General features: G+C 35.8%; 1 protein-coding gene across 4 annotated transcripts in view; it reads left to right on the top strand.

Annotated features, from left to right (window-relative positions):
- Window positions 1–17189, top strand: part of LOC148951547 (carbonic anhydrase 2-like) — a 172201-nt gene that overhangs the window by 89089 nt on the left and 65923 nt on the right. The window lies entirely within an intron of this gene.

The following is a 17189-nucleotide window of genomic DNA, read 5'->3' on the forward strand; positions in this document are numbered from 1 at the left end:
CCAATACATAAAAATCCAGAAGAACTCATAAGAATCAAAGCCAAACTGTAGAAATCAGGGTTATCCTCTTGAAATCTGGACAAATTCATAAAAATCAGGACCAAAGTTTAGAAATCAAAAGCAACCCAACAAATCCAGACCAAACTATAGAAATCCATACCAAACAATAGAAATCAATGCCAAACTGTAGAAATCATAGCCAACCTCTAAAAAATCATGACCAATACATAGAAATTTTGACGAATTCATAAAATCATAACCAATACACAGAATTCCGGAAGAACTCATTGAAATCATAAGCATTGCATAGAAATCCACACAAATTCTTAAAAAATCAGGGTCAATCCTAGAAATCCAGACCAAATCAAAGACAACAAATCAGAACTATAGAAATGAAGGCCGGTCCATAGAAAGTCATAAAAACCCCATAGAAATCATAGCCAATACTCAGAAATCCGAAAGAATTTATTGAAATCATAAGCAAGACATAGAAATCCACACAGATTCATAAAAATCAGGATCTATCCTAAAAATCCAGACCAAACCACAGACATAAAGACAAGCACTGTAGAAATCATAACAGGTCCATAGAAATCCAGTAAAATCTCATAGAAATCATATCCAATACATAGAAATCCAGACGAACTCATAAGAATCAAGACCAAACTGTAAAAATTAGGGTCATCCTGTTGAAGTCTGGACAAATTCATAAAAATGAAGAACAAAGTGTAGAAATCAGAGGCAACCCTAGGAATCCAGACCATACTATAGAAATTAATACAAAACAATAGTCATAACGAATACATAGAATTCCCGATGAAATCATAAAAATCATAAAACAATACATATAAATCTGGACGATCTCATTGAAGTCATAAGCAATGCATAGAAAGCCACAAAAATTCATAAAAATCAGGGTGAACCCTAAAAATGCAGACCAAACCAGAGACATCAAGACAAAACAATAGAAAACATGACCAATTCGTAGAAACCCATAAAAATCCTATAGAAATTATATTCAATGCATAGAAATTCATGGGAATTCATAAGAACCATAAAAAATGTATAGAAATTTAGATGAAATCATAAAAATAAATAAATCCTAGAAATCATAAGCAATGCATAGAAATCCAAACAAATTCAAAAAAGTCAGGGTCAACCATAAAAATCAAGATCAAACAAAAGACATCGAAACAAAACTGTAGAAATTATGACTGGTCCAGAAAAATCCCGAAAAATCCCATAGAAATCATAACTAATACCTAGAAATTTACGGGAATTCATACAAATAATAACCGATGCATAGAAACCCAGAAGAATTCATAAAAAGTAGGGCCAACCCTAGAAATTCAGACCAATACATAAAAATCATGACCATACCATATACAGCAAGACCAAACTTTAGAATTCGTGGATAACCTCTAAACAAATCATGACCAATACACAGAAATCCTGACGAATCTATTAAAATCAAGACCAAACAGTAGAAACCAAAGCCATTCTCTTAAAGTCTGGACATCTTCATAAAAATTCAGACCAAACGGTAGAGATCAGAGTCATCCTAGAAATCCACACCAAACCATAGAAATCAAGACCAAACTGTAGAAATCATGGCCAACCTCTAAAAAAATATTACCAGTACATAGAAATCCCGAAGAATTCATTAAAATCATAGCCAATACATAGAAATCTGGAAAAATCCCATAATCACAAGCAACACATAGAAATCCACACAAATTCATAAAAATCAGGTTGAACCCTAAAAATCCAGACCAACACAGAAACATAAAGACAAAAGTATAGAAATCAAAACCGGTTCATAAAAATGCAGAAAAATCCCATAGAAATTATAGCCAATACACAGAAATCCGGAAGAATTCATTGAAATCATAAGCAGTACATAGAAATCCACACAGATTCATAAAAATCAGGATCTATCCTAAAAATCCAGACCAAACCACATAAATCAGGACAAGCACTGTAGAAATCATGACAGGTCCATATAAATCCAGAAAAAATCTCCTACAGAAATCATAACCAATACATAGAAATTCAGGGGAATTCATAGAAATCATAACCAATGTATGGAAATTCAGACATATTAAAAAAAATCAGGGGCAACTCTAGAAATCCAGATCAAACCACAGAAATCAAGTCCAAACCATAGAAATCAAGACCAAACTTTACAAATCATGGCAAACCTCTAAAATATCATGGCCAATACATAGAAATCCAGACCAACTCATAAAAATCAAGACCAAACTGTAGAAATTAGGGTCATCCTCATGAAGTCTGGACAAATTTATAAAAATAAAGAACAAAGTGTAAAAATCAGAGGCAACCCTAGGAATCCAGACCATACTATAGAAATTAATACAAAACAATAGAAATCAATACCAAACCTTAGAGATAATGGCCAACCTCTAAAAAGTCATAACGAATACACAGAAATCCCGATGAAATCATAAAAATCATAACGAATACACAGAAATTCGGACGATCTCATTGAAGTCATAAGCAATGCATAGAAAGCCACAAAAATTCATAAAAATCAGGGTGAACCCTAAAAGTTCAGACCAAACCAGAGACATCAAGACAAAACAATAGAAAACATGACCAATCCGTAGAAACCCATAAAAATCCTATAGAAATTATAATCAATGCGTAGAAATTCATGGGAATTCATAAGAATCATAACCAATGCATAGACATTTAGATGAATTCATAAAAATCAGGGTCAACCATAAAAATCCAGATCAAACCAAAGACATCGAAACAAAACTGTAGAAATCATGACTGGTCCATAAAAATCCAGAAAGATGCCATAGAAATCTTAACTAAAGCCTAGAAATTCAGGGGAATTCATACAAATAATAACCAATGCATAGAAATCCCGACGAATTCATAAAAAGCAGGGCCAACCCTAGAAATTCAGACCAATCCATAGAAAGCATGACAATACCATAAAAATCAAGACCAAACTTTAGAATTCGTGGCCAACCTCTAAACAAATCTTGACCAATACACAGAAATCCAGACGAATCTATTTAAATCAAGACCAAAAAGTAGAAACCAAGGCCATTCTCTTAATGTCCGGACATGTTCATAAAAATTAAGACCAAACGGTAGAAATTAGAGCCACCCTAGAAATCCAGACCAAACCATGGAAATCAAGACCAAAATGTAGAAATCATGGCCAACCTTTAAAAAATATTACCAGTGCATAGAAATCCTGAAGAATTCATAAAAATCATAACCTATACATAGAAATCTGGCAAAATCCCATAGAAATCATAAGCAATTCAATGAAATCCACACAAATTCGTAAGAATCAGACTGAACCCTAAAAATGCAGACCAACATAGAGACATCAAGACAAAAGGAAAGAAAACATGACCGGTCCATAGAAATCCAGAAAAATCCCATAGAAATCATAATCAATGCATCGAAGTTCAAGAAAATTCATAGAAATCATAACCAATGCATTGAAATCTAGACGAATTTATAAAAATCAAGAAATCATAAAAATAATGAGCAATGCATTGAAATCCACACACATTCATAAAAATCAGGGTCAAGTCTAAAAATCCTGATCAAACCAAAGATATCAAGTAAACAAAGACTGTAGAAATCATGGCCGGTCCATAGAAATCAAGAAAAATCCCAAAGAAATCACAACTGTTGCATAGAAACTCAAAGAATTCATAAAAATAATAACCAATGCATGGAAATCCAGACGAATTCATAAAAATCAAGGCCAGCTCTAGAAATCCAAACCAAACCATAGAAATCAAGACAAAACCATAAAAATCAAGATCAAACTGTAGAAACCATGGCCAACCTCTATAAAATCATGACCAAAACCTAGAAATCCCGACTAATTAATTAAAATCAAGACCAAACTGTAGAAATCAGAGCCAACCCTAGAAATCCAGACCATACCATAGAAATCAAGACTTAACTGTAGAAATCCTGGACAACCTCTAGAAAATCATTACCAATACATAGAACTCCCGACGAATTTATAAGAATCACAACCAATACATAGAAATGCAGAAAAATCTCATAGAAATCATAAGCAATGCATATAAACCCATACAAGCTCATTAAAATCAGGGTCAACTCTAAAAATCCAGACCAAACCTAAGACATCAAGACACGACGCTTGAAACGATGTCCTGTGTGGGCGCTTAAAGTAATAGCATTCTATCGTTGAGAATAATTGTTTCCGAGGAAATGTTATGGCTCTTTTTAAATGCAGAGAGGATTTGAGGGACTAGCAACTCCAATATGGGCTGTATGGTGGGACAGGGCTCTTGTTGTGTAGGGCTTTTGTTGTATCACCGGGGTTTGTGTCTTGTTGTAATAGGGCTCTTGTCGTATGGTGGGACAGGGCTCTTGTCAGAGTGCATACACCCGTACTACTCAAAAGACCGGCTCCTTGTTCTATGTTTGCACCCAATCCACCTGATTTTTGACATTTTTACAAATACTCAACCTATCCTGAAAACACCATATAATTTCACACACGTAAAGAAACAAGTGTGCTGTCGAATCACCAGCTATTTGAGATGCCCTGCATTATTTACTTGAATAATAGCTTTGTAATACGTTACTACTCTATTTGGAATGATCTCCCGAGAAATAAAATCTCTGAAAATCTGTCTGTAGAGTTGTGTAAAAGAACGTTCAACTGACACAACTCTATGAGGAAAACATTGGTAAATGTTTAATATTTGGTATATCAGCTTTAAAGCTATAATGGCCTGGTGCCAAGGATTTTGTCGTCAAAGAGGGCAAATATTGCTATTCATTCTGTCAACTTTTCCTCTACCAAAAATCTCTTCTTCGTCCTCATCTTCTAATGCTCTCCCCAACTTAGTCTTAGTAACATTGATTTCCACATCTAATCTTGCGCCCTTCAACTTCAAAACCTCCAAAACTCATTAATTTTTTTCCACTGTTTTAGCTAGTGGAGTAAAATCCTCTCTATTATGTAAATTTAAAAGCGTTTAACCTTCTAATTTATTATCATATTTTCCCATACCTTTGTTGTGCTTCTTAAGACTAAATCCAGCTAAATGGCTGTATAAATCAAGATAAAATATTATCCTGTTCAACTCCAAACTCTACAATAAATAAACTACAAATTTTTCTTTCAACCTCAACTGCGCAATATGCAACTGCTTTTTTGAATATTTATTGTTGTTTCAGATTGAGGTCTTTACGTCATTAAATAAAAAAAACAAGGGGAGGAGATGCATGGAAGGATCTTTCCATGGAGGAATTTTTCATGAATTTGGGTGAAGAGAATTTTCCATGAATCCCCAGCATTATTTAAAAATCGATCAGAAATTAAATAAGAAAACAAGTTTTTTCAACTGTAAGTAAGGAGCGACATTAAAACTTAAAACGAACAGATTTTATTACGTGTATGAGGAGGTTCATCCCCTGTCAATACCTCCCTCTTTACGCTAAATTTCGAATTTTGAAATAATCCTTTAAGGATGACCCCCTGAATCAAAAAGGCCGTTTAACTAGAATAAATAGTTCTTTTGAAAGTACTAAAAATACTTTAGTGTAAAGAGCGAGGTATTGACGGGGGGGGGTGAACCCCCTCATACACGCAATAATTTCTGTCTGTTTTAAGTTTTAATGTTACTCCTTACTTTCAGTTGAAAAAACTTGTTTTTTTATTTAATTTCTGATCGATTTTTAAATAATGCTGGGGATTCATGGAAAGTTCTCTTCGCCCATGAAAAGTTCCTCCATGGAAAGATCCTTCGACGTATCTCCTCCCCTTACCCCCCCCCCCCCACCAGAAAAAAAAACCCCATTGAAAACGTCTGTATACTTCCCAATAATCAATACTATATGTAAACAACGGGCAAAGTTCATAACTTGCAGCCCTTCCCCCGGGGACTGTAGGGGATTAAGTCGTCCTCAAAGATATAGTTATTAGATTTTTCGACTATGCGGAACAAAATGGCCCTCTTATTCAAGATGATTTTTGCACAAGGTATTGTTCCTAGTACGTTCTGCGTCGGAAGTCATACACCGGTACCAAAAAAGGGAAAGCCTCCTGAGGAATGCACATCATTTTGACCTATTACAGTATAAACCACTTTTTGCAAGTTATTCGAACGTTTGATTATTGAGGAAATTAATATGAAATGCTACACACCGCCTTTCCAGTTCAGTTTCCAGCCTGGTTATGGATGTGGACATGAGTAGGAATGACCCTATTGATCGTGACAGGGCTCCATATATGGGCATAGAGTCCCTAAAGAGATGGTTTTTCTCACTAAGAATGAAAAAACAGGATTTTCTCACTTGAAAAAACAGGATTTTTCTCACATTGATGGATGTTTCATGGATGGTTGTGAGTGTTGGTCAATTTATTTGTTGTTTTTCAAGGATGTCAACAGCAATTTATGTCTGTTTTATGGTTTTTGTCAGTGAGAATGAAAAAACAGGATTTTTCTCCCTTTTGTGGATGTTTCTTGGACGGTTATGAGTGTTAGTCAATTTATTTGTTGTTTTTCAAGGATGTCAACAGCAATTTATGTCAGTTTTATGGTTTTTGTCAATCGATTACATAATATCTCCGACGAGTACAGCAATTTATGGATGTTTTATGGTTTTTGTCAGTGAGAATGGAAAAACAGGGTTTTTTCAGTTTGATGGATGTTTCAAGGTCGATTTATTTGTTGTTGTTGTTATTGTCCGTCCAGGGGCACGCTAGAGGGGAATGCTATGATCCAGGAATAGGAAAGAGGATCACGTGTCTCCTTCTAAACCAATCAGAGGGCTGGTTACATCTCCTTCTAGACCAATCAGAGGGCTGGTTACATATTAGCAGTGGAGTGATTGCAGAGAATATAAGGAAAGGATTTTTGCTATAGTTTTATTAGTCTGTAAATAGAATTCAAAGGAGTGAGAACAGTTTGACTTTACTGATTTGGATATATATTTATGTGTTGATGACGAGTGGAATGTTTACCCTATTAGAAGTTGATAGTGGAGTTGATGGCAATAATACAAGAGTACCAAAGATTGCGGTGGAAATCACGAGAGGATCACGGCTTTGTCTGGAATGGGACGAAGTATATGCAAGATATGTGATATCCTTTAGCAAATTTAAAATGGAGGATCAATTATGTTTCGCTGCTAAAGTTGATATAGCACATGTGAATAGACTTCAATGTGCTTTAAGTGCATTAGTGAAACATATCGAAGACAATAAACTGTATCGCTAATTGTATATGCTAAGTATTATTGTTGTTGTTGTAATTATTCAATAAAATTGTTTCGAAATCGAAAATGTTCCCTTTTTTTTCGGGTCAGGTTAGGTTAGGGCTAACGATTCATGGTCAGTCTAGAGTCAGCAGTCAGATTGAAAGGATTGAAAAATGAATAAATTTGAGAAAGAGAGAATTAGATCAAATCTAGTGTTTATGGAAAAACATTTGATTTTGGATGATCATTTTCTTGAGTTATCTCTTCAACGCAGGATATTCTCTCGTCAGGGAACACTTGACAATATAATGAGAACTGATTCTCCCCCATTGGACTCTTGTATGAAACTTTTAAAATGTGACTCAAATGCTTATACTCAATTTATTGATATATTAATTGGAAAAAAGCAGAATCATATCGTGGATACACTTTTGAAAACATCGCCAATGGATTCAGTGTAAATGGCTCCTCCTTCGAAAGAGGTGACGTCACAGAGCTACTCCTCTCCCCATTCCCCTCATTGAATTTATCGAACGAGGATCAGTTTCGTTTTAGCTGTGAGAGAGTTGACATCGGAAACCAAAAAATGTTCTATACAAGTCCACTGTGCATGTACACTCTTGGCAGTTGGACTCAATGTGAGAATTGTACAATTATTGATGACTATAGTGAAAAGTGTAAATTGTGTAATCCTTGTAAATTACATAGAGGCTATGCAGTACAAATTAAAGGATGTAATTCATGTCTTGAAGAGGTGTGTGACTCTCACCCTAGAGGGCACCTGTGCTCCAATTGTCACTATGATAAATGTGATCAGTGGGAGAATACTTACCTCGCTATGATTGGAAAGAATCCCAAACGTGATTTTAGTTTATCTCTACAAGATTGGTATCGTCGTGGATTTAAATTATTCTTGGAAGAGGAGTCATGTCTACGATTAAACTATTAGGGAAACAAGACAATTTGGTTTCTCCGTCATCGCTTTGACGATACTGCCTACTATGACAATAAACCAAGTGATTTTTTTTGGCAGTTACCGAATTTGATTCACCATTTGAAAACACTGTATGTGATATTGCTTCAAATAGACAGATTGAAGTTCGTGAATTTCATAATATGAATGCAAATAGTATCATTGACTATACAAAGAGATATGACAAGAGTGAAGTTACATTGTACTGTAGAAAATGTGACCCTGACTTTGCAGTCAATCAAGATCAATATACAGTGAATCCAAATGATTTACCGGCATTAGTGGTTCACGACAGTTGCCTGTACACCGATGACGAAATATAAATTGATGATTTAAAGACATTATTGTATATATATGCATTTTATTAATAAACAAATTCACAAACATTTTTTAAGCACTTTACTCTTAGGGCACTGAAATCAATATTATATAGGTCTGAGAGGATATTTTCAACAAGAAATTCGTTCTAACGTGGATTGTCACCATAAATGTGGAGAAACTGCTTGTAAGTAAAGCCGCGACATCGGAACACAAAATATAGTAGTGTATGGAAGCCACAGCTTTTAGTCGTTAGATCCTGCACTCTTTTCCGATTTTGAATAATAGTTTTTCCACTGCTCTCAATATAGTTGTTGATGTGGGGTGTGTAGAATGTTTAGGGTAGACCAAGAGGATCAAAAAATTCAATCGTCTTCATTGTTTGAAAGATGCACAGACAATGACCCGTCAGCACAGTCGACGGACTGCTATTAACAATAATTAAGGTATTGTTGACACTTTGAATTTTTCCAAGATAGTCCAAGGGTAGACAATAGGATTTGTACTAAGACATGTAGGGATCCATATTAAATACATTGATTATTTGACTGGTGTTCATGGCGCCAAGTCTAGTAGAACACTGCCTTCGGGAGTGATTTCCCAATAGGTTTCATATTGATTTAGTGAGATTAGTGCAATACTCTCAGCCAATGGGTTGGCAAATGTACACTCTAAACGCACAGTCCCCGTACGTACTATACTCATATCCTGCGTGCCAGACAAATCCAATACAATGATACCATGTGTTTTAGCAAACATATTTTCGGTTCTACCATTTTTAAATAGTTGCGAATCATGATCTAGGGTTTGCTTGGTCAACTCATACAATGTTTTATAGGATTTATAAAAAGATAGATTGTAGAGTGGGATACCGTTTACTTTGCACACAAGAGATGAAAGTCCAAAATTCTCGAATTTATGTGGGCATCCAGTCCACGATCCTATTGCACTAGCGCTTTTTACAAATGTCAAAGCGAGTTTCGACGGATTTCGCCATTGATAAAGGATGAATCGGTGAAGGTGCGTGACCCCATGGAAATATGACGTTAATTGGTGGTTGAATTACGAAAAAGTAGCTTAGTATTATTTCCATTGTCTCTCAGTTTTTCCACGGCCAAAGTAACATAAATTATGACCTGCTGTTTGCGTCTATGAAGTAATGCAAAGTTGACGGAGAGACTTGCATCACGATTGACAGCAACTTCTTTTCTTAATATGAAATTGGATGGTGCAAGCGTAAGTTTTATATCCACTTTTATATTGGGTGGTAGCCATTGGGGTATATTAAATATTTCATGATATATTTTTCCAACTAGATGTAATTCACTAGTTGTAGCATTTTTAAGTGCATCTGTACTGTCAGTATTAGTAATATATTCATATCCATTGGAGGTGCCTCTCGATTCCTTGTATGACTTGGGTGTCATCAGCATGAATTGCATATAAATTGTATAATTTGTGAGATTATTGCTTGTGCTCACCAGCGTGCCATTGATGTAGACACTGATTTGACGAAATAAATTATGCAATATACAATTTTCATAGGATATTTCATCGGCCCGAATTGGCATTGTATTATCGGATTTCCGGACTTTCATTTGTAAATCTATAAATGCCAAAGACATGTCCATAAAGTAGTCTTCATTGGAATAAATTAGAAAGTGAATATTTTCGGAGAGGGGTTGTTGAGGATAAAATTGTTCATAGTATCCATGCTTGACACTCACACCAACATTTTCAGCATTGAATAGATTCAATGAGGTGGTGATTGAAGGTTGAGAATCCTCAACCTTCAACGTTAGGTTAAGTTAGGTTAGGTTAGCCTACGTACGTGCGCGTACGTCGGCTAACCTAACCTAACTTAACCTAACCTAACTTGATCTAGCCTAACCTAACCTAACAAAAATCAAGAAAATGTAACTGTGTCAAGGTAAAGCACAACAAAACATATTTCAACGAAAGAAATCCACAATGAACTTTGAAAAATCAAGAGAATGTAACTGTGACAATTCCAACTCTTGCATTTAAACGAAAAGAAATTCAAAATGAACTTTGAAAAATTAAGAGAATGTAACTGTGACAAGGTAAACCGTCACAAAACACTACTGAAATATTCCAACTCTTGCATTTCAATGAAAGAAATCCAAAATGAACTTTGAAAAATTAAGAGTATGTAACTGTGACAAGGTAAACTACAACAAAACACTACTGAAATATTCCAAATCTTGCATTTCAACGAAAAGAAATTCAAAATGAACTTTGAAAAATCAAGAGAATGTAACTCTGACAAGCTAAACCGTGACAAAACACTACTGAAATATTCCAACTCTTGCATTTCAATGAAAGAAATCCAAAATGAACTTTGAAAAATCAAGAAAATGTAACTGTTACAAGGTAAACCATAACAAAACACTACTGAAATATTCCAGCTCTTGCATTTCAATGAAAGAAATTCAGAATGAACTTTGAAAAATTAAGAAAATCTAACTGTGATAAGGTGAACCACAACAGAACACTACTGAAATATTCCAACTCTTGCATTTCAACTCAAGCCCTCGGGAAGTTCACTACAGTGAAAATACATTCGATGCTTTTCTAAAGCAATATTCCAATGGTGAAAAAGAAAAAAAAATGTGAAGAAGTAATTCAATGTTGGTGATACTGTTCGAATTAATAGAACCTCCAATATTTTTGAATAGGGGAATTATTTATGGAGCACCGAACTTTTTAAAGTGACCAAAATCCTGGACACCGAACCCACGACATATCGACTGCGAGACATCAAAGATGATGAGATTCTCGGCAGTTTTTATGAGTATGAACTGCAAAAATATAGAAGGACGAGTAAAATGTATAACATTGAAAAAATATTAAAGAGTCGTTCGCATGAGGGCAAGAGTAAGGTGTATTTTCGTTTGATATAATACAACTCTGATTTTAATTTCTGGGTCGTTTGACACTGGTGGGAATGACAAGATATTTCTCCATCAGTTTTATGTTTAATTTTTCCGATCCTCTCTACGATGATCTGAATAGAACAAGTGATTTTTGGACGAAACTCTCCCCCACCATCAAATTCGACAATAGAAAGTACGAAGTGGCTCTTGTCGACTGCATTCTCAAAAATACCTACGACATCCTGAGAAAAGATCGTAAATATGAAATAAAAATTAGACCCTATGATTGGCCGCCACCATCATCCTCAAGTGATCACGAACAAATTCAAAAAACCAATTGGATGGATTATCCATATATTGAATTACCGTACGAGGAACTCACCTGTATGAATGATTTATGTCGTTCTATTGATAAAAGAATTTCTGCTCGTAAAAAAGGAGCTTTTCATTTCAACTATTCAAAGGAGGAGGGCAAGATCTACATTATTTCACCTATTGCCAGTGAAAAGGTTATTCTCAATGATAACATAAAGGATGTTCTTGGCTTTAAGCTCAACATAATCAGCGGTAAAAGTGCTGAGAACCCTAGTTTTATTTTTACTGACTACCTACGTGCCTTTCTCCACGGACACTTGTATATTTCTCTACGCTTCATTTGTGGAAACATCCCGGGTTGGTAATTCAAATGTTCCCCTTCTACGAGTTCTTGAACGAAAAACCAATCAAGAGCATATTCACCACTACAATATAAAGCATCCTAAATATATTCCCGTGAATACTTCCTATTTGGAACTCTGTCAGTTAACACTAAGAACTGAATAAGGTCATCCCATAGCAATTTCAAAAGGTTTGGCTGTTATTACATGCCATTTTCGGCCCATCGTTCAACAACAAAAACAAGATGTCTAATAAAAAAGTGGTATTCACTTGTCCTGAAATTGACTGCTATATTAATACTCTTGGCCCAAGACAACAGGGCAATGGAATGGACTATTACAAAGGTCGCTCGTCAATGTCTGGCTATGGTCTTGGCAGATGGTTTGCTAAGCTATTTCGCTCTTCACTACCACTGGCTAGAAAATATCTTGTACCGGCTGCGACAGATTTTGCATCCTCTACACTATACGATTGGGTCTCTGGCAAGGATTTAAAAAAAAGTGCTACAGAAAATCTTAGGTCCAGTGCGCGAACCCTTGGCAAGAGATTAAAACAAAATGGTAAAGGTTTAAAAAGGTCGAGAAACAATGCATCACTCATCAGTCTCTACTCAGGTCGGAAACGAAAAACATCACAACTCCTGTCAAAGAAAAGAAGGAAAAAGCCGACACGTACTGTAAACAGAAGAAGAAGCCCCAGGAAGAGAATTGTTAGATCGACACTAGATTTCTTTTCCTAAGATTTCCTACCTACCGCATACGGATTCTGAATCTTCAATCACCACCTCATTGAATCTATTCAATGCAGAAAATGTTGATGTGAGTGCCAAGCAAGGATACTATGAACAATTTTATCCTCAACAACCCCTCTCCGATAATATGCACTTTCAAATTTATTCCAATGAAGACTACTTTATGGACATGTCTTCGACATTTATAGATTTACAAATGAAAGTCCGGAAATCCGATAATACAATGCCAATTCGGGCCGATGGAATATCGTATGAAAATTGTATATTACATAATTTATTTTGTCAAATCAGTGTCTACATCAATGGCACGCTGGTGAACACAAGCTACAATCTCTCAAATTATACAAGTTACATACAATTCATGCTGATGACACCCAAGTCCTACAAGGAATTGAGAGGCACCTTCAAAAGATATGAATATATTACTAATACTGATACTACAGATGCACTTAAAAATGCTACAACTAGTGAGTTACATCTAGTTGTAAAAATATATCATGAAATATTTAATATACCCCAATGGCTACCACCCAATGTTAAAGTGGATATAAAACTAACGCTTGCACCATCCGATTTCATATTGATAAAAGAACTTGCTGCCAATCCTGATGTAAGTCTCTCCCTCACCTCGGCAATACTTCATGTACGCAAACAACAGGTTATGAGTTCTGTTGCTTTGGCAGTGGAAAAACTGAGAGCCAATGGAAATAATATTAAACTACTTGTTCCTCATTAAATCACCAATCAACGTCATATTGCCATGGGGTCACGCACCTTCACCGATTCATCCTTTATCAATGGCGAAATTCCGTCAAAACTCGCTTTGGTATTTGTAAAAAGCGCTAGTGCAATAGGATCGTGGACTGAATGCCCACATAAATTCGAGATGTTTGGACTTATATCTCTTGTGTGCAAAGTAAATAATATCTCTATCATCACTAGATACATTGATGTCTCTTCTATGACAGTGCATGGGCTGGCCATGCAAACCCTAAATCGTTAGTCGCAGTGCTTCGATAATGAAATAAGAGAAGATATGTTTGCTTAATAAATTGATATTAGTGTATTGCATTTTTCTGGCACACAGGATATGAGTATAGTACGTACGGGGAGTGTGCGTTTAGAGTGTACATTTGCCGACCCATTGGCTGAGAGTATTGTACTAATCTAAGTAAATTAATATGAAACCTATTGGGAAATCACTCCCGAAGGCAGTGTTCTACTAGACTTGGCGCCATGAACACCAGTCAAATAATCAATGTATTTAATATAGATCCCTACATGTCCCAGTACAAATCCTATTGTCTGCCCTCGGACTATCTTGGAAAAATTCAAAGTGTCAACAATACCTTAATTATTGTTAATAGCAGTCCGTCGACTGTGCTGACGGGTCATTGACTGTGCATTTTTCAAACAATGAAGACGAAGATTGAATTTTTGGATCCTCTTGGTCTACCCTATAAATTTTACACACCCCACATCAGCAACTATATTGAGAGCAGTGGGAAAACTAATATTCAAAATCGGAAGAGAGTGCAAGATCTAAAGATTAAAAGCTGTGGTTTCCATGCATTACTATTTTGTGTTCCGATGTCGCGGCTATAATTACAAGCAGTTTCTCCACATCTATGGTGACAATCCACGTCTGAACGACTTTCTAGTGGAAAATATCCTCTCATACCTATACAGTATTGATTTCAGTGCCCTAAGAGTAAAGTGCTTAAAAAATGTTTGTGAATTTGTTTATTAATAAAATGCATATATATACAATAATGTCTTTAAATCTTCACTTTAGATTTCTTCTTCGGTTTACAGGCAACTGTCGTGAACCACTAATGCTGGTAAACCATTTGGATTCAGTGTATATTGATCTTGATTGACTGCAAAGTCAGGGTCACATTTTCTACAGTACAATGTAACTTCACTCTTGTCATATCTCTTTGTATAGTCAATGATACTATTTGCATTCATATTAGAAGTAGAAGTAGAAGTGTAAGACAGCACTCCCTCTTTTTTTCTTTGGATCTATTACTACTACTACTAACAACTAACCACAGCACCAAGCCGCCTGAGGCCAACATAGCTACGCACGCTCCTCCTCCATCCCAATCTATTCAAAGCCTCCCTTTTTACACCCACACATGAAATTCCCGATTCCTTTAAATCTTTCTTTATGACGTCCTCCCATCCCAGACTAGGACGACCTGCTTTCCGTTTAGCCCTAGACGGTTGGCCAAAAAGAACAATCTTTGGCAATCTGTCATCCTTTATCTGCACAACGTGCCCTAGCCCACTCAACCTTTCTTTCATTATAGCCCTAGAGAGCGGTATTAAACCACATTTTTCGTATAGCTTAATGTTTGAAATACGGTCAGTCAGTCGGGTACCCAGAACAATCCTGAAGCAATTTCTCTGGAAAACATCTAGCAAATCGTCATCCGTTTTTCGGAGCGCCCATGCTTCAGAGCGATTTTTGACCACTGTCATCACTGTAGTTTCCAATATTATAATCTTGGTGTGCAGACTTATCTTCCTATTCTTCAAACCGTTTTTTAACTGTGAAAAAACACCCTGAGCCTTGGCTATTCTACTTTTGACATCTTCACTGCTCTCACCGTCTTTACTAATAATACTACTAAGGTAAGTGATGCTGTCCACCTGATCAATCTTTTCATTACCCAACTTTACCTTTTCATCTTCACTTATTCCTAGCCTTAGTGACTTAGTCTTCTTAACATTAATTTTCAAACCTATTCTAATATCTTGAACTCGCAAACCTCTAAAACCTCATTCATTTTGCTCACACTTTCATCTAGAATGCTTAAATCATCAGCATAATCTAAGTCCAGGAGACTTTTTCCTCCCCATTTGACTCCGTGTTCTCCCATTGCCTTTCCTGTGCTCCTTAAGACAAAGTCCATCAAAATAATCCGCATAAAGGGGGATAGAACACAATCCTGTTTAACTCCTGATTTAATACAAAACCAGCTGCTAACTTCATTTTCTACCTTAACCGCACCAGTGTTATTCTCGTACATAGCACTAATCACTTTAATGTATTAGTCTGGTATACGATACAAGGATAAAGTCTTTACAAAAGCTCTTCTATCGACAGAACCAAACGCTTGCTCATAATCTATAAAACTGAGGACCATAGGTGTTTGAACACTCAGGCACTTCTCAATTATTAATCTAAGAGTGAAAATTTGGTTGATACATCCTCTACCTTTTATAAAACCGCACTGTTCTTCTCTTAAAGCTTTGTCTACGGCATCTCTCGGTCTAGGAAGTATCATATTACTAAGTAATTTACTACCTACAGAGACCAGACTAATCCCTCGATAATTACCACACTCACTTTTATCACCTCTCTTATAAAGTGGCTTAATTAAGGTTTTCCTAAAATCGTTAGGTACTTCCCTTTTTTAAAAATCATATTCATAATCCTCAGTAACTTATTTCTAACCTCAGAGCCATCATATATAAGAAACTCATTTACCACCCTATACACACCTGGAGCCTTATTATTTTTCAGTCCTTTTAGTACTGTCGCTAATTCCTCCTCACAAAACAAATCTTCCTTCACATGCAATGTATCACAAAATTTTTCATTTTCCTCTATATCTCTTTCTTCAACTCTATCTCGGTTAAGCAAATTCTCAAAATGTTCGGCCCATCTCTCTTTAGTTTTTTCCTTATCGCTAATTGCGGCCCCATTCCTATCTTTAACTGGGCCAAGTCCGCATTGACTACCCCCTCTCAATTTGTTAACATGCCAGTACAATATTTTACTATTATTTCGTCTAGCTGCATCTTCCAGATCCTCGGCAATTTTACCCTTGGCCTCCACTTCACACCTCCTTAGTTCATATTTTAATGCTTTCTCTACTTTCTTTACATTCCTTTTTTTTCATATGATCTATCACTAAGGTAATTCTTGTACAAGTCTTTTCTCCTTTCTATCAAAGATAAAGCTTTTTTACTAATATTCTTAGCTGCTGTTACAGCTTTCTTCCCTAAGACAACTTCAGCGACTTCACAAATTATTTTTCTAAAATTATTCCTACATTATCCAATTTTAAACTCTCAAGTTTAGAATTCAACTGTTCCTGGAAAGTGTCTCTCAAATTCTTATCCTGGAGTCTACCAACATCATAACTTCCCGGGAGGTAGTTACCCTTCCGATATTTCAGCTGTAAATTGACCCTTGACACTACTAGATGATGATCTATACTTTTAACATCAATAACGGCACTCCTATATACCCTATTATCTTTTATTGATCCTTCCCGTCTTCGGTTTACAATAACATAATCAATAAGGTTAGATGTCTTACCACCATGTGAATACCATG

The sequence above is a fragment of the Artemia sp. Qi Xiang Cuo genome, chromosome 6, assembly GCF_049724085.1.
Source record: "Artemia sp. Qi Xiang Cuo chromosome 6, ASM4972408v1, whole genome shotgun sequence".
Taxonomy (NCBI): domain Eukaryota; kingdom Metazoa; phylum Arthropoda; class Branchiopoda; order Anostraca; family Artemiidae; genus Artemia; species Artemia sp. Qi Xiang Cuo.